Source organism: Schistocerca piceifrons, chromosome 4, assembly GCF_021461385.2.
Source record: "Schistocerca piceifrons isolate TAMUIC-IGC-003096 chromosome 4, iqSchPice1.1, whole genome shotgun sequence".
NCBI lineage: Eukaryota > Metazoa > Arthropoda > Insecta > Orthoptera > Acrididae > Schistocerca > Schistocerca piceifrons.
The window spans coordinates 724660585-724683266 of NC_060141.1; positions in this window are offsets into that span (position 1 = coordinate 724660585).

The following is a 22682-nucleotide window of genomic DNA, read 5'->3' on the forward strand; positions in this document are numbered from 1 at the left end:
GATAAATTCGCACTCATTCCGGTAACTCAGTTTGATAGGATGTGTGTGGTACGTAGAGAAAACGTTCGCTTGTACATGGACGCGAAAATTCAAACTCTCGAACGTAAAGTAGGAAGTGTATGCAAGGAACCAGGGACATATTGTCATATCCTCCTGTGACAGAACAATACACTGAAAGATCGGGTAAATGCAATCGAGAAGAAAGTAAATGACTTAACTGAAGGAGAAATAGCTGTTATTGAGAAGGGAACATTGTATGAACGGGTTAAAGCAATTGAAAAGAAGTAGGACACTTAACTGAAGGAAAAATAGCTCTTACCGAGAAGGGGGAGCAGCATAAGAAGAAGAAGAGCGGATGTATAAAACCTCACACTTCACAAAAGTCTGGTTAGTATACAACGAAATGTCGACTAAGCATAATGTCATTGAGGCGCGGAAGGCCATTCGCGAGAAGTTACGGGTGCTGAGGTTAGGGCGTTTGAAGTGGGATCAGACACTGTGAGAAACCTTTAAACCAGTTACTGAATCTCTCGATGAAATCTCAACGAAATCCCACAACGACGACGATGACACTAGTGCTGGTTTAATTAACTATCACAGCGACGCTAGTATAGACGAATCATTTGGTGTCAATGGTGAAAAACCATACATATTAGGCACGCAGCCCACGTTGAATGAAAAAACAATACAGATCAGAGATAAAAAGTTTCACAGAACACCTGGTCTGCTGAGCTTTATTTTCCTAAGACCCACAAAATTGTAAATTATTCGTCTAAAGATCTGGAAATATATCGGGAAATATTGCTTTTGACTGATCTGCATCAGAGTTCAAAAAGCTGAGGGAACGTGAAATACAGATGAATCGTAAAAACTATATTGGATGGTGAAGAAAACAGCAGTGGAGATGATATTGACATTCAGCAAAAAAGAGTGAGCAGTCAATTTTCTTTCTTTCTTGGGGCCTTTGTCCAGCTTCACCGTTGGGTCGGTTTTTACAAGTGATTTGGCAGTGTTAGTTGCAGAGGGTGGCCAGATACCCTTCCTGTCGCCACCCGGAACCCCCTGGGGCGAAAGTAGTGTACTCCAGCTGTCTGCATCTAGTGTAAGCCATAGAATAGTGCAAAAGTTTTCAAATGTCTGCGAGTCATGTAACTGAGGCCAAATGCGGGGGCCAGTCCGGTATTCATCTAGCCGGATGTGGTAAACCCCCTAAACACCACATACAGGCTGGCCAGCATACCAGCCCACGTCGTTCATCCGCCGGGCGGATTCGATTTGGAGCTGGCGGGCTTATCTGAGTCCAGGAAGCAGCGCATTACCGATCTCGGCTACCCTGGCGGGTAGTGAGCAGTCGACTCCCACAATATGTATATTACAACCTCAACGAGCTAATAGACCAGCTACAAATGCTCATGGCATCAGCTGCCACTGGTAATACAGCTCATTCGAATGAAGTTGTTTCAGTAATTTATGAGATTAGAGAGAGAGGTATCATCCTACAAGTATGGAGACTGTAGTTCGCGAACTGCGCGAAACAGCATGCAAAACGTACCCTCAAAGGTATGTTACGATTAAAGGTTTGAACGACCTGTGACAGGAGGATATTGTCTACATGAGAAAATATTCACATGTGGATAACGGATTCGAATATATTTTAATCGTCATTGATACTTATTCTAAATATCTCTGAGCATTACTCGAGAAAGCGAAAACAGGGAATGATGTCGCGCACGTGTTTGAGTGATTGCTGCAGGTGGAGACGAATCGAAGCCCAGACAACCTTCAAACAGATCGCAGATAGATATTTCAAGACTCTGATGGGGCGGTATGGAACACATCACTATTCGACGTTCACTCACCTGAAGGCTAGTATCGCGGGACGCCTGAACAGAACAGTGAAAACCCAAATGTGGATGCGATTCAATCTTCCTGGCTCACACAAGTGGACCGATACCCTCCCGCAAATAATTGCATAGTATAATTAAATCAAACATCGCACAATAAAAATGAGACCAATCGATGTTCGAGATAACAGGCTTTTAGATATACACACATTCAAACAAGTTTTGGATCACCTCGGTTCCGAGAGTTCCGGAACCTGTACAGAAAACTGGAATAGAGATAAACATAAACATCATTTCCGCCATTTTTATTGCTCATGAAAACCACACACTGCATGATGTACCACCATACAGAGACATCCAGAGGTGGTGGTCCAGAGTGCTGTACACAGCGGTACCTCTAATAGGCAGTAGTACGTCCTCCTGCATTGATGCATGCCTGTATCCATCGTGGCATAGTAACCACAAGTTCACCAAGGCACTGTTGATCCAGATTGTCCACTCCTCAACTGCGATTTCGCGTAGATCCCTCAGAGTAGTTGGTGGGTCACGTCGTCCATAAACAGCCCTTTTCAATCTATCCCAGGCTTGTTCGATAGGGTTAATGTCTGGAGAACATGCTGGCCACTCTAGTCGAGCGATGTCGTTATCCCGGAGGAAATCATTCACAAGATGTGCACGGTGGGGGCGCGAATTCTCCTCAGTGAAAACGAATGCCTCCCCAATATGCTGCGGATATGGTTGCACTATCGGTCGGAGGATGACATTCACGTATCGTACAGCCGTTACGGCGCCTTCCATGACCACCATCAGCGTACATCGGCCCCACATAATGCCACCCGAAAACAGGAGGGAACCTCCACTTTGCTGCGCTCGCTGGACAGTGTTCTAAGATGTTCAGCCTGACCGGGTTGCCTCCAAACACGTCTCAAACGATTGTCTGGCTGAAGTCATATACGACACTCATCGGTGAAGGGAACGTGATGCCAATCTGTGCGGTCCATTCGGCATGTTTTTGGGCCCATCTGTACCGCGCAGCATGGTGTCTTGGCTGGAAAGATGGACATCGCCATGGACGTCGGGTGTGAAATTGCGCCTCATGCAGCCTATTGCGCACAGTTTGAGTCGAAACACGACATCCTGTTTCACCAACTGCGATATGGTCGTGTATACAAACAGTGATCCAATACTGTCAAATGTTTTTTATTGAAGTCTTTGATCACAATATGAATTCTGACAGGTTTCAGTCCGTAATGACCATCCTCAGATCTTTTCTACACCATCTCCTAAAGTGATAAGGCCACAATGGTCATTACTGTCTGAAACCGGTCATCATCTAAAGAATTCATATTGGATCAAAGACTGGAATAAAAAACATTTGACGACATTCTGTGCCTGCACGAAAAGCATTATTCAACATGGTGGCGTTGCTGTCAGGGTTTCTCCAAGCCATAATCAGTAGGTAGCGGTCATCCAATGCAGTAGTAGCCCTTGGGCGGTCTGAGCAAGGCATGTCATCGACAGTTCCTGTGTCTCTGTTTTTCGGCCATGTCCAAACAACATCTTTTTGGTTCACTACGAGGTGCCTGGACACTTCACTTGTTGAGAGCCCTTTCTAGCACAAAGTAACAATGCGGACGCGATCGAACCGTGGTATTGACCGTCTAGACATGGTTTAACTACAGACAACACGAGCCGTGTACCTCTGTCCTAGTGGAATGACTGTAAACGTTCGGCTGTCTCCGTGTAATAGGCGGTGCTTATGCATGGTTGTTTACAGCTTTGGCGGTTCAAAAATGGTTCAAATGGCTCTGAGCACTATGGGACTTAACTGCTGAGGTCATCAGTCCCCTAGAACTTAGAACTACTTAAACCTAACTAACCTAAGGACATCACACACATCCATGCCCGAGGCAGGATTCGAACCTGCGACCGTAGCGGTCGCGCGGTTCCAGACTGTAGCGCCTAGAACCACTCGGCCACTTCGGCCTGCCTCTGAACTGTCAAAGGGACTGTGTCTGTGATGCAATATCCACAGTCAACGTCTATCTTCAGGAATTCTGGGAACCAGGGTGATGCAAAACTTTTTTTATGTGTGTAGTATACAATCGTATTATATAGTGTACAGTCGTATTAAATGTTAGTTCTCTGCAGACAATAATTTAATGTAAGTGAATTAGTACGTATTTTAAACACAAGACCGCATTTGAGAAATAATATATGCCAAACTGATCAAACGAAATACAAAGTGCAGAGAATAATAGGTCGATGCATTGCAGCATTTGGATTTAGAAAAACTGTACGAGGTAAACTTAGATTGGGCTTAAGTGTGAAGAAGTTCAGCCAAGTTATGACCGCTGAACGTAGGGCGCTAATGGAAAAAAATGACCGCCAAAGGGTGCATGAAAAACTCTATTCTGATAATGTTATATGAAGCTCAAAGCGCCTGAAGCAGAAAGGATCGAGGAAAAGAAGATCGATTAAACTACACAGGGATCTATCAATTCTCAAGATGTCGGGTGAAATTGTTCCCTTCCTCTTTCCTGCCCTAGCAGGTCTCTCAGCGGTACGTTCACTGACTGTGGGTCCTGCGCCTACTGCCACGACGGCTACGAATACTCAAAACTCCCGCGAGCAGCTGCAGGAGGCACGAAGACATAACTGCCTGACGGAGGCAGCAGCCATCGGAAAAAGGCTATACTTGAAACCATACAATAAAGGACTAGATCTCTTCATAAACAAAAAAAGCCCCCTAGCAGGCCTAGCAGACAGGGCGCTTACAAATAGAAAAAAAAAGTTCTAATATGTGTGAAATCTTATGGGTCTTAACTGCTAAGGTCATCAGTCCCTAAGCTTACATAGTACTTCACCTAAATTGTCCTAAGGACAAACAGACACACCCATGCTCGAGGGAGGACTCGAACCTCCGCCGGGACCAGCCGCACAGTCCATGACTGCAGCGCCCCAGACCGCTCTGTTAATCCCGAGCGGCTTACAAATAGAGGTCTGCTTAAGTTTGTTAGGAATAAATTCAACATTCCGAGATTCCGAGGTGTGTGTATGCGGAATACATTACCGAAAACTACGTGGAAATCAGAAGAATGCGAAATTGTGAATCTGGATGTAGCAGGAGAACCTGGAACTCACTGGGTGGCACCTGTTAAAAAAATAAACGCAAAGAACGTCAACTAGTTCGACTCATTCGGCGACCTGAAACCCCCAGAAGAATTGCAACGGTATTTCATAGGCAGAAGATACGTTTTCTACAATTTCCGGCCCTACCAAGACTTTAATACATTCCTGTGTGGTCGTCCATGCATCATGTTCCTCCTAACGTTTACGAATGATGTGTAAGGACAGGTATAAAGCATCCATTCCGCAGATGACGTTTAGATGTAATGTAATACACTCTGACCTTAAAAGAACAATCGTGTGTATTATGTGCTTTCGAGATTGGAGTATCGCGCTGATTAGACTGGAGGCATACAACGCCTTGCAAAATATCACAGAGACTAACAATAAACTGTATCTGCATAAAGACGAATTATGAAAATTGAACCTTGTGCATACGATACTGACGATTTAAATAAAGTTTTAAAACAGTCTGGAATAGGGATTGAGCTCTGTGCAAACATCAGTACACTTAAATCTGAAATAAGGACGGTGAATCCATTGACTAACTTTAAGCAGAGAGGTTTCACAAGGGACAGGTTTTGAAGGCGGATCCCAGTACATTCTACAAATCTGATCAGATACTCTCCCTGTCGATACAGCCCGTGTTGAGTGTGACATTGCAGCGAACTCATATCCCAACGATAGATTGGTTCTTTCAATTTACTGATTCTTCCCATCAGTTGAGACAGGGTATAAGATCGTCCTGCCACCACTATATACCTTCCATTGATAGTTCAGAAATTGGACTATCCGGGACTGCGTGTTGTGGATCAGAATAACCAAGTTCTTGACTTTTGTGTTGAGGAAATCATTGTACGACTACATCTAAGACAAGATAGGCGTAAGGTATAAAACCAGCGCACACAGCGCACAGCACAGCACTTTATATCAGAACCGCAAAGTGATAACACGTGCGAGCTACGTGTTTCTTAAATTAGTAGGCTTGAAATCTCGCAATAATGTCGTCGCGCAACATATCTCACCCTATGCAATATGATGAGCGAATCATACACCTCGATTACTTCTCGCATAAACCTTATGCTTCAACGACATTTAACATGAACGATGAAATTAGGATTGGCACCCAGCAGCAAGACGCTTTAACTCTTTCATGCAGGAGTTTCATACATCTGGATGGATGATTTTGAAAATGGATGGTAGCCATACAGTGGAACCAAAGCTTACACGTAATGTTTTGGCCTTACTGTTTTAGGAAATACGGTATGAACTTAATGGGGCAGAGATTGATCATAGGCGTAATGTCGGCAGAGTATCGACCCTTGAAACATGTCTCATAACCACCCTCGGATTTGAACGGTGTAGAAAACGCACGATGGTACATAGACGAGCCTATGCACCGAACAGCAGGAAAATACCGCCGATTTACTGCATGTATACCTCTAAAAATGCTTATGGGGTATTTTGAGGACATTCAGCGAATTATTATGAATGCAAAACAGGAGCTTATTCTGGTACGGAGTGCAAGAGGAAGCAGTTCATACATTCAAGGAGCTCAAGAGGAGAATCAGATCATCATCAATAAAATTATATGGAGAATGCCACACATCACTGTGGCAGACGAGTTTTTAAATGTTCTGAATACCGGTACATATCTGCTCACGGGAGATTTTTGAGTACCTGATGCTACCGACAGCAAGCAGGTAAACATGGCCTATTAAAACCTCCAAGCCGCTGGGAACACCGAGATTCATCATACGTGCATTTCAGACCAATAGAAGGGGGAATTTAGCAAATGATTCACCGTATTTGACAACTGTAATTTAACTAATGCCAGAGTATACTTGAATTAAGAATTCTATCTGTATGATAACTTACTCCTACTGTGAGATCAGAATGTATACAATCTAGCACTTGACATGTATGCAAGGTTCTGTGCCTCTTACTATTAAGGTGATGAAGAGGAAGAATGCCTACTTAGTGTACGGAAATTCAAGGAGCTGGCATCAATCATCCTAATAGACTGTTCTAAGCAGAATGAGATACTTAGATCAGAACCAGTTGTCAGAATCGAATTTGAATCCATATCAAATTTCCCAGAACACACTACAGCGTATGCTCTAGTTCTACATGACTGTGTGATTAACTATTGCCCACTTACTGGTGTTGTGCAGCGTGCTGTATAAATGAGCAAGAACTGTGGCATCCCCAGAGCATTTCACAATGACAACTTGCACTGTGAACGTCGTTGCCGACATTCAAGGTTTCTACGATAATGAGTGTAGACAATTCATATTTAAAGATGTTGCATTCATATCATGCACAGAAGACGCTGGTATAATAGAAACATTCTCAGCAAGAATTGCATCAGCAAGGCCTTTCAAGGATGTACACGGAGGAGTGCGAAGTGGCCAACACGTTTCTTTCCTGGTCTCCGCTGGGATAATCCTGGTACACCTCATAAAGAAATGATGACGTGAGTATGAATATTCGGTCATTCCGAGACCACTATCTACGTCAAATTCGAGGAGAACATTACATGGCTACAGAGAATCTTTAAGTTTGCATCTAGTCAAGACCTGGAATTACATAGGTGTCCTACTATCCATAAGCTCAAGGAGAAGAAGTGTGTAAAATTACTTTTAAATTGGGTTAATGAAAATAAATGAGTTTTTTACCTCATATTCTGTGTTTTTCAAATTTTCTACTTAGCTCCTACTTAGATAGTATGTACCTTTGTCCTAATCCTACGTCTACGGCTTTGTTCAAGCGTAGGAGATAGAATTTGAGCCATGTTTGCTACATGTCTTTGGAAGCGGACACGATCACGCGCCGCCTATTCCCAAAAACCTGTACGTGCAGCAAGATAGGCGAAGTCTGATGCAATCATTACATATATTTTGTTTTCCTCCATCTTAAACATCACCTCTCATGGTTCAAACTAATATCTTGAGCATCTTGGACAGTCTTTATATACAGTTGTAAGGGTAGGTATTTGTGAAATAACAACAAAGACTTATGGTAAAGAATAATTTTTTTTCATTTAGACATAGATATTCACAGTAGTAATACATCTTTACATCGACAAATCTTGTTGCTTCAAAATACACGAAGTAATACTGCTCTTTAATTCACAGTTCTTGTTACTCTTAAAATTCTTTTATTTGTTCACAGTTCTCGGTTTTACAAATAATAGCACTGATTGAAAAAATTTTTAATTGATACTGCAATTGTCAAATGTGTGTGAATTCGAACTTCCAGACAATACTATTACTAGTGTAATTCCACCCAAACAGAAGATTTAACTTATACGTTGAACTGGGTGACTAAACATTTATAACCTCAAGCAGCTGAATTAATTTAATAATACAATGAAGTGGATGGCCCCAAAATGTTTATTCCAAACAGCTGCGCTAAAATGAACTAGGTGGAACTTAAAACTATTATGACTTGGACAGCTAGCGGTATTTGAAACTTAAAAATTAATCTATTCACTCATGCAGTCGCACAATCACACACTCACATGAAGTGCAAAACTGAGAAATATGGAAAACTATTCTTTTTCCTTCATTTACAGTTTTTTTAATTTTTTGATTATTTTAGTTCCATTTTTAATCTTTTTTATGTATCGCATTTTTTTAAGTTTTTAAATTTTTTCCAGTAGATGCTGCTTATATATATTCATGCTTAAATATTATACTACTTATTCGGAAAATGTATAAGCAGAATATACACTGAAGCACCAAAGAAACTGGTATAGGCGTGCGTATTCAGAGATATGTAAACAGCCAGAATACGGCGCTTCGGTGGGCAACATCTATATAAGACAACAAATGTATGGCGCAGTTGTTAGATCGGTTACTGCTGCTACAATGGCAGGTCATCAAGATTGAAGTGAGTTTGAACGTCACAGGCGGCGTATAAGCGATTGGATACAGCATCTCTGACGTGGCGATAAAGTGGGGATTTTCTCGTACCACCATTTCACAAGTGTACCATGTGTATCAGGAATCCGGTAGAACATTAAATCTCCGACATCGATGTGGCCGGAAAAAGATCCTGCAAGAACAGCACGAATGACGACTGAAGAGAATCGTTGAACGTGACAGAAATGCAACTCTTCCGCAAATTGACGCAGATTTCTGTGCTGTGTATCAACATGTGTCAGCGTGCGAACCATTCAACGAAACATCAACGAAATGGGCTTTCGGAGCCGAAGTCCCACTCGTGTACCCTTCATGACTGCATGACACAAAGTTTTTCGCCTTGCCTGAGCCCGTCAGCACTGTCATTGAACTGTTGATGACGGGAAACACATTGCCTCATCAGACGAGTCTCGTTTCAAATTGTATCGAGCAGATGGACGTGCATGGGCATGGAGAAAACCTCATGAATCCATGGAACCTGCACGTCAGCAGTGGACTGTTCAAACTGGTGGAGGGCCTGTAATGGTGTGGGACGTGCTCAATTGGAGTGATATGGGACCACTGATACGGCTAGATACGAATCTGACAGGTTACACGTACGTTAGCATCCTGTCTGATCACCTCCATCCATTCATGTCCATTGTGCATTCCGACAGACTTTGGCAATTCCAGCAGGACAATCCGACACCCCACACGTCCATAATCGCTACGGAGTGGCTCCAGGAACACTTTTCTGAGTTTAAACACTTCCACTGGCCACCAAACTCTCCACACATAACATGACTGAGCATATATGGAATGCCTTGCAACGTGCTTTTCAGAAGAGATCCCCTCGTACTCTTACGGATTTATGCAGAGCCCTGCACGATTCATGGTGTCAGTTGCCTCCATCACTATGTCAGACATTTGTCGAGTTCATGTCACGTCGTGCTGCGGCACTTCGGTGTGCTCGTGGGGATCCTATACGATATTAGGTAGGCGTACCAGGTTTTTGGCCCTTCTGTGTATTTACACACAGGCATACATATTTACACAGACAAGCACACTCAAACATACTCACAAGCATATACACAGACACACACATAAGCACTTACACATGTGGGCACAATATACATCATACACATACAATATTTGCACTACTATAAAAAATCCATATTACACGGCACAAGCTCTCACTCAGCCAGTCACTCACTCTGCCTCTCATTCATACCGTCAGAGTCCCCCACCCCCTCTCACGTTTCAAGTAAGTAGTGTGAGTATGGGACGGTTTCTATCCCATCATCACTAATGGCTCTTTTATCGTCATTAGGCGACAATCTAACATTAGACTGCAGCACAGTGTACACTTCGTGATCTCGCGGTGGACTACTAGTTTGCTGTACCAAATGCGGAGGTTGCGGTGGAACATCGCACACACACACACACACACACACACACACACACTTATCCCGCCTCTGGGTGGCTTCACCTATTGCATACGTTTTGGATCTTGGACTGACAATCGGCAATCAATCCGCCTCATATTTCATTAAGCCAATAACTTTCTTGTTCTGAGGAACAAGGATTATTGGCTGCATATCCCGATGTGTCGAATTCATTACATGACACCTAATTACTTCATATGGATCGCAATTCTTCACTCAGAAGATGAAGCTATCATATAGAGTAACTTTGGTTCCACGAAATGAATTTTAGCAAACACATAGTAGAAGCGGTTCATGAAGTGTTTGGAGATGTCCAGTATACACATACCCAAACAGACAGCGTTTAACTTTCAAGATCTACAAAGCAATAAAGTTCTAATTGAAAATTAGTTCTGGCTGTGTACTTTCTTACCCCCCAACGCCCATCCCATTCGGTCCTAATCAAAATATCACGTTCATTTCTTACATTCTGCATGGTTTTACCGAAAATGGAATTATTCATTAATTTATAAAAGTCTTTTTAGAAATCAATAGTAGCTCCCGCCCTCTTTTCGGTATTTGATTCAATATACTGCTTCAATGAGGTGGACTGATTGAAGGAGACAGCCCGGTGATTCTACCTAGCTCCAAACCTAACCTGAGGTACTGGTGGATATTACGATAATGAATCATATACCTTTACTTGTATCCAACAGTGGTCATCAGTTCAGGGATAGTGTTCCCTCGCAGAACTTGTTGCTCTGGACATAACGGCAAGTCGCTTCTCATATCATGCAAACTAACAGGGTATATGAGGTCTGCTTCCATCACAAACCGTACGTCAGAATAAGCTGCCAGATCCAATACTTTTCCACCTAATCCCTCTAATTCGTTTTCGGGCAGCCATTGAAACCCACCAACCGGCAGTGGCTGCAACATGGCGTGCTTGTATAAGTTATTCACATCCAAAGGTAGAACACAACTTGAATCGAGGCATGCATTGAATCCCACGTTCATACATGGATTATTTGCCTTGGCGTGTCTATAGACACACTGGCATAGTCCTCCATGTATCCCCTGCTCAAAGAAAAGAAGCATTCCAGCATCAGTCAAGAGTCCGATGCTGTGCCTCGTTTTCTTGAGCATTGCGTCCAAGGACAACCCAGGTGCCGTGTAATAAAAGACAGGGTCCAGAGAGTACGTGACCATACATACATTCTGGAACTTTTCAAAAACATCTGCAAGCAAGGGCACATCGGTGTCCATGTGTAGTCTTGCGTATTCACCCAAAATTTGGAATGCTGAATTGTCGCTAGACATTCCAGGCATGCACATAAGGTGCACTAGTTATGGCATCGCCTGTAGGAGTACTGGTAAATGCCGATATGTTGGGTAGCCTGGTCAATTCGAGTTTCACCTCTCCATCCAGATACTCATGAGGGAAATCTCCTTTCCTAGTCACAAGCTGAAACTTTTCCTCATCAGGGTATGCAGATCGGATGATATGCATATCTTCCCAATGTAGAGTTTCAACGAGTGTCTGGAGTGGCTTCTGCATAAAACGTAACATGTCAAGGAAGCAGATCATAATTTTTGTCGTCTTTTGTTTAGAGAATGAAATATATTTCTCAATACTCTCAGGCAGGACACTGACGTGATTTTTCTCCCAGCCGAAATTAACCAATCACTCAGCAAGAAAGGGAGCATCATACCCACCTAAATTATGAAAGAAGACGGGTAAGTGCCTTGGTAAGTGATACTTCAAACTGCTTGCGTTGTGAGCTGCGCCATGGAACTTACCTCTACGATGACAGTGGTCTGTACGGGGAGTTTTAGCTTTTCTGTCTAATGACAGTCAACATATATGACAGCTAACCACGTCAGAGTTAAATTTTTATCCTCCTCCAATTCTACCATGGGAATGTTGGTGCTGTTAAGTCTCTCAACATCGCATGAGAGTTTCTCAAGCTCAGTAAGCAGTTAAACCGCAGGATTTCCTTGACATAAGATTCATAGTGGTTAAGTTTTGAATCGTATGAACATGCAAGCTGGTACGCTGCTGCATATGGTATGTGCTTTTGCATGAAGGTGGTATGTGAAGCTAAGGTGTTCTCTTCACAGCAGATGATACGGGCAAGAACACATTCGAAGTCTACATATACCATGAACGGACATCGTTCCTGGTGGTAAGCATTCTTGAATTTAATGAACTTGATTTTTTATTTAGGCATAACAACACGTATGGTTCCTTGGATTCACAGTCCCTCAGACGTCTTTTTAAATACTTTTCTTCAGAAAAGGTAGTATTCAGACGCCTCAAGCAAACGTGCTGTTTGCACTTGCGTCTATTGAGTTGGGAGTTAAGGAGGCAGGGCATATCTTTGATACAAACATAATACTGATTATCGCCTTCAAAGAAGAGCAGCATATTTACATGAAGATCACGCTCACGTGCATACTTCGAAAAATGGAGTAGTCCAACGGCGGTATCCTTATCCTGCTCATCTGGCTTGCTTTTCAGCTTCTACAGGTTATAAATATGAACCGATATTCCAAGATTTTGTGCCTCAAATTTTTGTATGGCCTGAATCTTTACAGAGAACTCGATACCATCAAAATTATAACCTCTGGGGGTTTATTATTTCGTACATTGTATGTTGTCGTGTGCTAGGGATGGTATCTGTAATGGTAATTTCTCCCACCCAACCAGGGTTGACCATGCAAAACAACCGTTTTCCCTTTCATTTTCAATGTTAATACAAGCCCACCTGTTCTTAGTATGCTCAGGGAGTTTGATATAACTGGACCCACCATTTAACGGATCGTGGACAGGAATATGGATATCTAGGTGTGGTGTTTGGCTGAGTGCTTTAGCTGACGCTTTTACTTCCATCTCGGAAAACCAGGCCGGTGTAGCACCCAAGGCGATTGATGTACTGGCCGTCCGCAGTGGCCGAGCGGTTCTAGGCGCTACAGTCTGGAGCTGCGCGACCGCTACGGTCGCAGGTACGAATCCTGCCTCGGGCATGGATGTGTGTAATGTCCTTAAGTTAGTTAGGTTTAGGTAGTTCTAAGTTCTAGGGGATTGATGACCTAGATGTTAAGTCCCATAGTACTCAGAGCCATTTGAACCATTTTGATTGATGTACTCTGACACATAATGCCATTATAACCTGAGATGTAGTGCACAATTTTCTCCTCAGCAGCATCCTGCTGTTTGGGGGAAGGGGGGGGGGGGGTGAGTCAGCATGCATCAGAGTACTGCATTACTTTTTGTTGTCATCGGTCTTCTGAATGGTGTGATGCGGCCTGCCACGAATTCCTCTCCTGTGCTAATCTATTCGTCTCAGAGTAGCACTTGCAACCTATATCCTCAATTATTTGCTGGATGTATTCCAAACTCTGTCTTCCTCTACAGCTCCCTCTAGTACCATGGAAGTCATTCCCTCGTGTCTTAACAGATGTCTTATCATCCTGTCCTCTTTATAGTGTTTTCCACATATACCTTTCCTGTCCGATTCTGTGCAGAACCTCCTCATTCCTTACCTTATCAACTCACCTAATTTTCAACATTGGCCTGTAGCACCACATCTCAAGTGCTTCGATTCTTTTCTGTTCCGGTTTTCCCACAGTCCATATTTCAGTACCATACAATGGTGTACTCCAGACATACATTCTCAGAAATTTCTTCCTCAAATTAAGACCGATATTTGATATTAGTATACTTCTCTTGGCTAGGAATGCCTTTTCTGCCAGTGCTACTGTGCTTTTGATGTCCTCGTTGCTCCAACCATCATTGGCTATTTTACTGCCTAGGTAGCAAATTCCTTAAGCTCATCTACTTCATGACCTTCAATTCTGTTGTTAAGTTTCTCGCAGTTCTTATTTCTACTACTTCTCATTCTCTTCGCCTTTCTTCGATTTACTCTCAACCCATACACTGTTCACTGTTCATTCCATTCAGCAGTTCATGTAATTCTTCTTCACTTTTACCCAGAGTAGCCATGTCATCAGCGAATCGTATCATTGATACCCTTTCACCTTGAATTTGAATTCTACTCCTGAACCTTCTTTTTATTTCCATCATTGCTTCCTCGATGTACAGATTAACAGTAGGGCGGAAGTCTACATCCTTGCCTTCTTCTTCTTCTTCTGGCAGGGTCACCCAAGCCGGATTGGTCTGGATGGAGGAGTCAGACAAAGTGCATCGCACAATGTAGGGCAAGGGGGGCTCTACAGGCGTAGGGAAGCCAACTCTCCTAGAGGAGTAAACCCTAAAAAAATCCAGGTCCTCCAAGTCTGAGGTTGGGCTTGAGGCTAAAAACGTCACCTCGGAAAAGAGTGCTGTTGCAGATACTATACACATGCCTCGGAACGGAAAGGTTTGCATGTTGACGACCCGGCGAGAAAAACGGTTAAAGAGAAGGAACACGGATATTCGGATAGCCACCTGGAATGTGAGGACACTCAAGAGGCCTGGTAAGATAGAAGAAATTGGGAATGATCTAAATAAGTATCAAGTGAAAATAGCAGCAATACAAGAAACTAGATGGAAAGGGTAATGAATGAGAGCGTCGGGGGAACGTTTAATGATGTGTAGCGGTGGAAATACAGGCCTTTATTGCAGTGGTTTCCTTCTACATAGGTCTATGAAGGCTAATGTAATTGATTTTACGGCGATAAGTGACAGACTGTGTTCTCTAAGGATAAGGGCAAAATTTTTTAACGTTACAATAGCGAATGTCTACATCCCTACGGAGGACGCAGATGAAAATGCAAAGGATATATTGTATGCCAAATTGGTCGAAGAAGTTGGTAAAATTCAAAGGGAAAGTTTATCCTTGCTTTTTTCAAAACTTCGAACACCTTGCACCATTTTACATTGTCGAATGCGTAGTCCTATGAATGTGTCTTTATTTTTTTCTAGTCTTGCTTCCATTATTAACCACTACGTCAGAATTGCCTCTCTCGTGCCCTTAACGTTTCCTAGAGCCAAACTGATCGTCATCTAGAGCACTCTCAATTTTCTTTTCCATCCTTCAGTATATTATTCTTGTATGCAACTTGGGTGCATGAGCTGTTAAGCTGATTGTGCGATAATTCTCGCACTTTCCAACTCTTGCCGTCTTCGGAATTGTGTGGATGATGCTGTTCCGAAAGTCAGATGGTATGTCGCTAGACTCATACTTTCTACACACCAGCGTGAATACTCGTTTTGTTGCCACTTCCCCCAATAACATTTAATGGCATTATGCCTCGGATCATCTAGGGCTTTGAGGAGCTCTGCCTCCAGCACTGGGAGGTATGCTTCTAGACACCCCCCTGGCAGGGTTCTCAATTCTACTTAACTAGATACACCCCTCAAAGGCCCTAGCACCACCAGGTACTCTGGAGGGTGGGGAGGGGAGACCATGACGCCGATAATCTGATGTCCTGCACTATCAGGACGGGATAGAGCACTACCGCCAGTGACAGGTTCATTATCATTAATACTACAACTAGGAGATGACTGCATCCACACGGAGGATGAAGGCTCTGGGGAGAAGGCACCTTCAGGAAGAGGGGTATGCTCTGAGGCACACATGCCTTCCGCTGCCGGCCAGGGTGAACAGCCGGAGCTGGAGCAGGAGGAGGTGGTGGCAGTGAGCTCCTGTGGGAACACCTGGGCTGTGGAGAGGGTCATTATTGATGCTGCTGCATGTTGGAGCCTTCACCATCGCCAGCCTTGAGGGTGAGATATCGTTGCTCTGACCGAACCTCTCCCCCCCCCCCCCCCCTCCGGCGCCAGTGGGTATGCAAGAGGGGTGGGGGGTGGGGCGGCGGCACTGCAGCAGACATGGCCATCTCCTTTGTAGCAACGAACTGTGCTTGGTACGGCAGTGTTTGACACCTGCTCCCACAACCACTGCTCTAGGTGTATGTTTCACAGCAAGCTGTTGTCGTGACAGTGTTGGTGGCACCCTTGTAACATACGAATAAGGGGGAAAAATTAAGTAGAATGCTCAAGATTTTTTTAATATATGCTGTAAACATCAGCATTTCAGGATAATAATTATATGCTGTAATAATGATGGTCACATTATAATCACCTTTTACACTCTGGGCCTCTGGATTGAGCAGTTAAGCTGACCTGTCTGTTATTTCTCCCATCCAGTGAAATATCTTCACCTTCTCTTCTAGAAGGGAGAGACCGCACTGCCTTTCATCTAGCACGATCTCCCACTCCCACTCCAGTATTTCACTATTGCCAGAACTGTTGTTGATGTTGTTGTGGAGCCATTGACTCATCTCACAGAAGAGAAAGAAACGACAACAAAAAAATTGTACTCAATTTGCATACAGCGAGATACTGATTACACGTAACTTCGAAAAAAAGGAAAAATAAAACGTTCGTACCAAATGGAAGTGGTGACTCCTGGTCATCATTATCAATGCATACACCCACTAGAATCTCATCTTCCTCTTGATCTACAGCAACACCAACAACAATGGATAATATATGCCTCACACAACTGTATACGATGAAAAATAGTCTGACAGCAATATTTTGCAAATTGTATTTATGTTCTTGCTGCATTTCGGCCTCTAGCAACAGCTCAATGACTGTCAGCTGCTGCTCAATGCTTCTTTATAAACACTTAGTGTCAATTGCCCTACGTTTGACCATTTCTCACCACCAGTGTCACTGGCATCACTGCTGGCTGACCATTTCATGCTGCAGAAATCACACAGACACCAGTAGGAAGTGATTGTGGTGAGAGTTGGGCTTTGTATACCTTCAGATTCCACCCTCTGTTTTGTGGAGGACCAATAGCAACTCAGAATGCCATACCGGCAAGTTATAAATTGCCTTCGTTGTTTGTTCAAACAGGCTTGGTGCAGGTGTTTGAGGAACAGAATGCGGCTGAGAAGGAGAAAAAAATATGCTGAGACGACCTTCCTTTTTTTTCCGAACAAGTCGCTGGAAAATTGGACGTATCTGCTACCTTTAGAAAAACACCCTTTGTTCATTCTGAGAGAGGTAGACAGTCTGGGATGCACAATGCCAGCAGCATCCCTTGAAATACACGTTGTTTCTTTCATTAGGACAGAGATGTGGAGGAAGATGCTAACATTTGAAAATAAATCTGTTGTTTGTGGTAAATGTCCAGCAAAATGCCTTGAGAACGGCATTGTACATTACAATCATCTGCCGATTTCTAAATGCTAGCTGCCGCCCCCCTGTGGTGTGGAAGCAGATCGCCCGACACCGAACCAAGCGGCACACGTGCCGCAGGTTGCGTCATCTAAGGCCTGCGTGTAGTTAGGAGCGAGCGTGGCACAGCATCCTCTGATCTCCAGCCCCCGGAGCAGGGCAGGAGTCAGGAAGCGGTCGGGTTGGGCCCTGCGAGGTGAGGCAGCTGCAGCAGCCATCATGAATGTGGACCAAGCCACCCCCAAGTCCACATGAGGCGGCGTGCTGCGGAAGATGCTCGTAAGAATATCCCTGTCCTACGAAATGCAAATTATCTCCTTCTTAGAGCATTATTCACCGATCTCCCGCACTCGGAATTTTTTTCCATCAAAAATTTCCGTTAATATTACGTCCTCTGAATTAACAATTTAAGTGTATAGCGAAAATTCGGGATTGCCGCCAAAATTCGAAATTCAGGACAAAATTCGAAATTCCCGCCACTAGGATGGATGGGAGAGGGATGGGGAGCTGATGGTGTGGGGACCCACGTACAGACTGAGAAAACACATGACATCATCAGGAAGTGCGTTTGGGGCGTGTGTGAAGGATGGGGGAGTAATTAATTGATGAATTTAATTAGTTTGTATATCATTTGATATCAAAATTGGGGTCAGAGTCCCATTACCCTACTACTTCTGTCATTAGCCAATGCAGTAATATGCCAACAGCCACCTCTCAATGGCAGTATCAAACATTTTCACAATCAGCTTTACCGAAAAGACAAACTCAGTGGCCATTAATAATTAAGATTTATACCAGACATTCAATTATTAAGGAAGCTAACTGTGGGCCTTACTAGACGTTAGAATAAACGTGCACCTGCCAGCACAGCAATGTGATTAAAATAGAACCACCTATAGCCAACAAATGAAGTTACATGCGCAACCAGAGGAACTAAGTTAAAACAGTTAATGGCTGTCTACAGCCACAAATACAGACCCTAAAGACACCAGTTTGTACCTACTGGGGCAGCAGAGGTAGATACACAACACTTAATGTAATAGTGGCACAAGAGGTGAACTCACTAAAATGCAGTAGATCAGTAAACAATTTATAAAAAAAGTGTATACGTGAAATTCGCTGATCAGCTCTTTTACAGACACATAAGATACATCTGTCCAGTGGTGTATAAGGGGCTGAACGTAATCCCGAGGTGTCTACAGTTGATTTTTCTGTTTGATGGGCTGTGAACTTATTTCCACTTGGAGGCATGTCGGACAAAACATCGACACCCGCTTCCGCGCTCCCTCCTGCATTCAAAGAATAATAATTATGAAATGACTTCTAGCTGCCTTGCAGTATACAAACTGCTTTAATCCTAGTATCACTAAAACTAGAAATCAGATGCACCGACAAGTGGGGCATGATTGACGATCACAAGAAATACAAACGCCAAGAACGTTTTAGGGGATTTACTCGAGCATGCAGCCACCTAGAAAATATAAAAACACAGAGATTGTACAGACACTAACATACCACGTCATTCAACTTCAAGATAACAGAATGCCAAAACTGCAGACACTACATTTAATAACGAGCCCACGTTCACCACAAGCCGCCACAAGTCGCAAAACGTGCTCAAAACGTATAGAGAAAACCCAGTACAGAAACAAAATAAGTGCATACATACCCCACAATGAAACAGGCCAGCCACGAAAATCGCTCGTAAACTGCGAAGGTAACCAGGGTTCCGGGTGCCACAACTCTTGTTAACCAAATTCAAAACTGCTGTGCGTTGCTGGAATGGACAAAAAATGCCTACCCACAAAATACAACTTCTGAAGTGAGACAGGTTCCCAAGTCAAGTATGCTTCTTCCAAATAATTGGGTTGCTGACAGTTTGAATTCCAACTGGCGTCTCGGCGTCAACACGCCAACAACACACACCCCGCCAACAACACATACCCCAAGTCAGGCTGTCGACATCACACGATGTTCAGTCCACAGTGATGTGAACAGAACAAGTCTCCACAAGCACACTGCGCATGTCCACATATTGCTGGTCAGCGCCGCCTCCCTTCCCCCTTGTGGAGAGGCGTCTTTGGTTAAGCGACAACTGATCAGAGACATTGCTGTGAATGTCTACTTTCGATATAATTGACTGGACCAAAAATAAACGGAGCATATGTCAGTCCTGCCACCCCCCTCCCTCCAACCCCGACCATACGTTGGAAGAGGAGGGGTGGAAGTGACCAGGTGTCAAAGTGTCAGGGGGTCCCCAGCATTTTGGTTACCACTACTGATCTTCTGTTGGTCAATATGAGTCCAAGTAAGTTTACCAATGGATAAGTCTTGGATGAGTAGACCCGTGGTCTAGAGGTAGCGTCTTTGATTCATAATCAAAACGTCTTCGCTCCTGGGTTCGAACCCCGCCACTGCCTAAATAATCGGCATTGGCGGCCGAAGACTTCCGGCATAAGAAGTCAGCGTCATTCTGCCAACGGCCTTGTCAAAGAGGACGGAGGAGCGGATGGAGGTTCAGGACACTCTCTTGTCCTAGGGGTGGGAAATTGCCCCTAAAGGCGGAAGAATCAGCAATGATCAACGACATGAGGATGCAGAAGGCAATGGAAACCACTGCATTAAAGACACGTAACGTTTATCCACAGGGCATGTGGCCTGTAATTGAAGAAGTGTCATGATGATCTCTCCGTTGGCAAAAGATTCCGGAATAGTCCCCCATTCGGATCTCCGGGAGGGGACTGCCAAGGGGGAGGTTACCATGAGAAAAAGATTGAATAATCAACCAAAGGATAACGTTCTACGAGTCGGGGCGTGGAATGTCAGAAGCTTGAACGTGGTAGGGAAACTAGAAAATCTGAAAAGGGAAATGCAACGGCTCAATCTAGATACAGTAGGGGTCAGTGAAGTGAAGTGGAAGGAAGACAAGGATTTCTGGTCAGATGAGTATCAGGTAATATCAACAGCAGCAGAAAATGGTATAACAGGTCTATGATTCGTTACGAATAGGAAGGTAGGGCAGAGGGTGTGTTACTGTGAACAGTTCAGGGACCGGGTTGTTCTAATCAGAATCGACAGCAGACCAACACCGACAACGATAGTTCAGATATACATGCCGACGTCGCAAGCTGAAGATGAACAGGTAGAGAAAGTGTATGAGAATATTGAAAGAGTAATGCAGTATGTAAAGGGGGACGAAAATCTAATAGTCATGGGCGACTGGAATGCAGTTGTAGGGGAAGGAGTAGAAGAAAAGGTTACAGGAGAATATGGGCTTGGGACAAGGAATGAAAGAGGAGAAAGACTAATTGAGTTCTGTAACACGTTTCAGCTAGTAATAGCGAATACCCCGTTCAAGAATCACAAGAGAAGGAGGTGTACTTGGAAAAGGCCGGGAGATACGGGAAGATTTCAATTAGATTACATCATGGTCAGACAGAGATTCCGAAATCAGATACTGGATTGTAAGGCGTGCCCAGGAGCAGATACAGACTCAGATCACAATATAGTAGTGATGAAGAGTAGGCTGAAGCTCAAAACATTAGTCAGGAAGAATCAATACGCAAAGAAGTGGGATACGGAAGTACTAAGGAATGTCGAGATACGTTTGAAGTTCTCTAAAGCTATAGATACAGTTATAAGGAATAGCGCAGTAGGCAGTACAGTTGAAGAGGAATGAACATCTCTAAAAAGGGCCATCACAGAAGTTGGGAAGGAAAACATAGGTACAAAGAAGGTAGCTGCGAAGAAACCATGGGTAACAGAAGAAATACTTCAGTTGATTGATGAAAGGAGGAAGTACAAACACGTTCCGGGAAAATCAGGAATACAGTAATACAAGTCGCTGAGGAATGAAATAAATAGGAAGTGCAGGGAAGCTAAGACGAAATGGCTGCAGGAAAAATGTGAAGACATCGAAAAAGATATGATTGTCGGAAGGACAGACCCAGCATACAGGAAAGTCAAAACAACCTTTGGTGACATTAAAAGCAACGGTGGTAACATTAAGAGTGCAACGGGAATTCCACTGTTAAATGCAGAGGAGAGAGCAGATAGGTGGAAAGAATACATTGAAAGCCTCTATGAGGGTGAAGATTTGTCTGATGTGATAGAAGAAGAAACAGGAGTCGATTTAGAAGAGATATGGGATCCAGTATTAGAATCGGAATTTAAAAGAGCTTTGGAGGACTTACGGTCAAATAAGGCAGAAGGGATAGATAACATTCCATAAGAATTTCTAAAATCACTGGGGGAAGTGGCAACAAAACGACTATTCACGTTGGTGTGTAGAATATATGAGTTTGGCGATATGCCATCTGACTTTCGGAAAAGCATCATCCACACAATTCCGAAGACGGCAAGAGCTGACAAGTGCGAGAATTATCGCACAATCAGCTTAACAGCTCATGCATCGAAGCTGCTTACAAGAATAATATACAGAAGAATGGAAAAGAAAATTGAAAATGCGCTAGGTGACGATCAGTTTGGCTTTAGGAAAAGTAAAGGGACGAGAGAGGCAATTCTGACGTTACGGCTAATAATGGAAGCCAGGCTAAAGAAAAATCAAGACACTGTCATAGGATTTGTCGACCTGGAAAAAGCATTCGACAATATAAAATGGTGCAAGCTGTTCGAGATTCTGAAAAAAGTAGGGGTAAGCTATAGGGAGAGACGGGTCATATACAACATGTACAACAACCAAGAGGGAATAATAAGTGTGGACGATCAAGAACGAAGTGCTCGTATTAAGAAGGGTGTAAGACAAGGCTGTAGCCTTTCGCCCCTACTCTTCAATCTGTACATTGAGGAAGCAATGATGGAAATAAAAGAAAGGTTCAGGAGTGGAATTAAAATACAAGGTGAAAGGATATGAATGACACGATTCGCTGATGACATTGCTATCCTGAGTGAAAGTGAAGAAGAATTAAATGATCTGCTGAACGGAATGAACAGTCTAATGAGTACACAGTATGGTTTGAGAGTAAATCGGAGAAAGACGAAGGTAATGAGAAGTAGTAGAAATGAGAACAGCGAGAAACTTAACATCAGGATTGATGGTCACGAAGTCAATGAAGTTAAGGATTTCTGCTACCTAGGCAGTAAAATAACCAATGACGGACGGAGCAAGGAGGACATCAAAAGCAGACTCGCTATGGCAAAAAACGCATTTCTGGCCAAGAGAAGT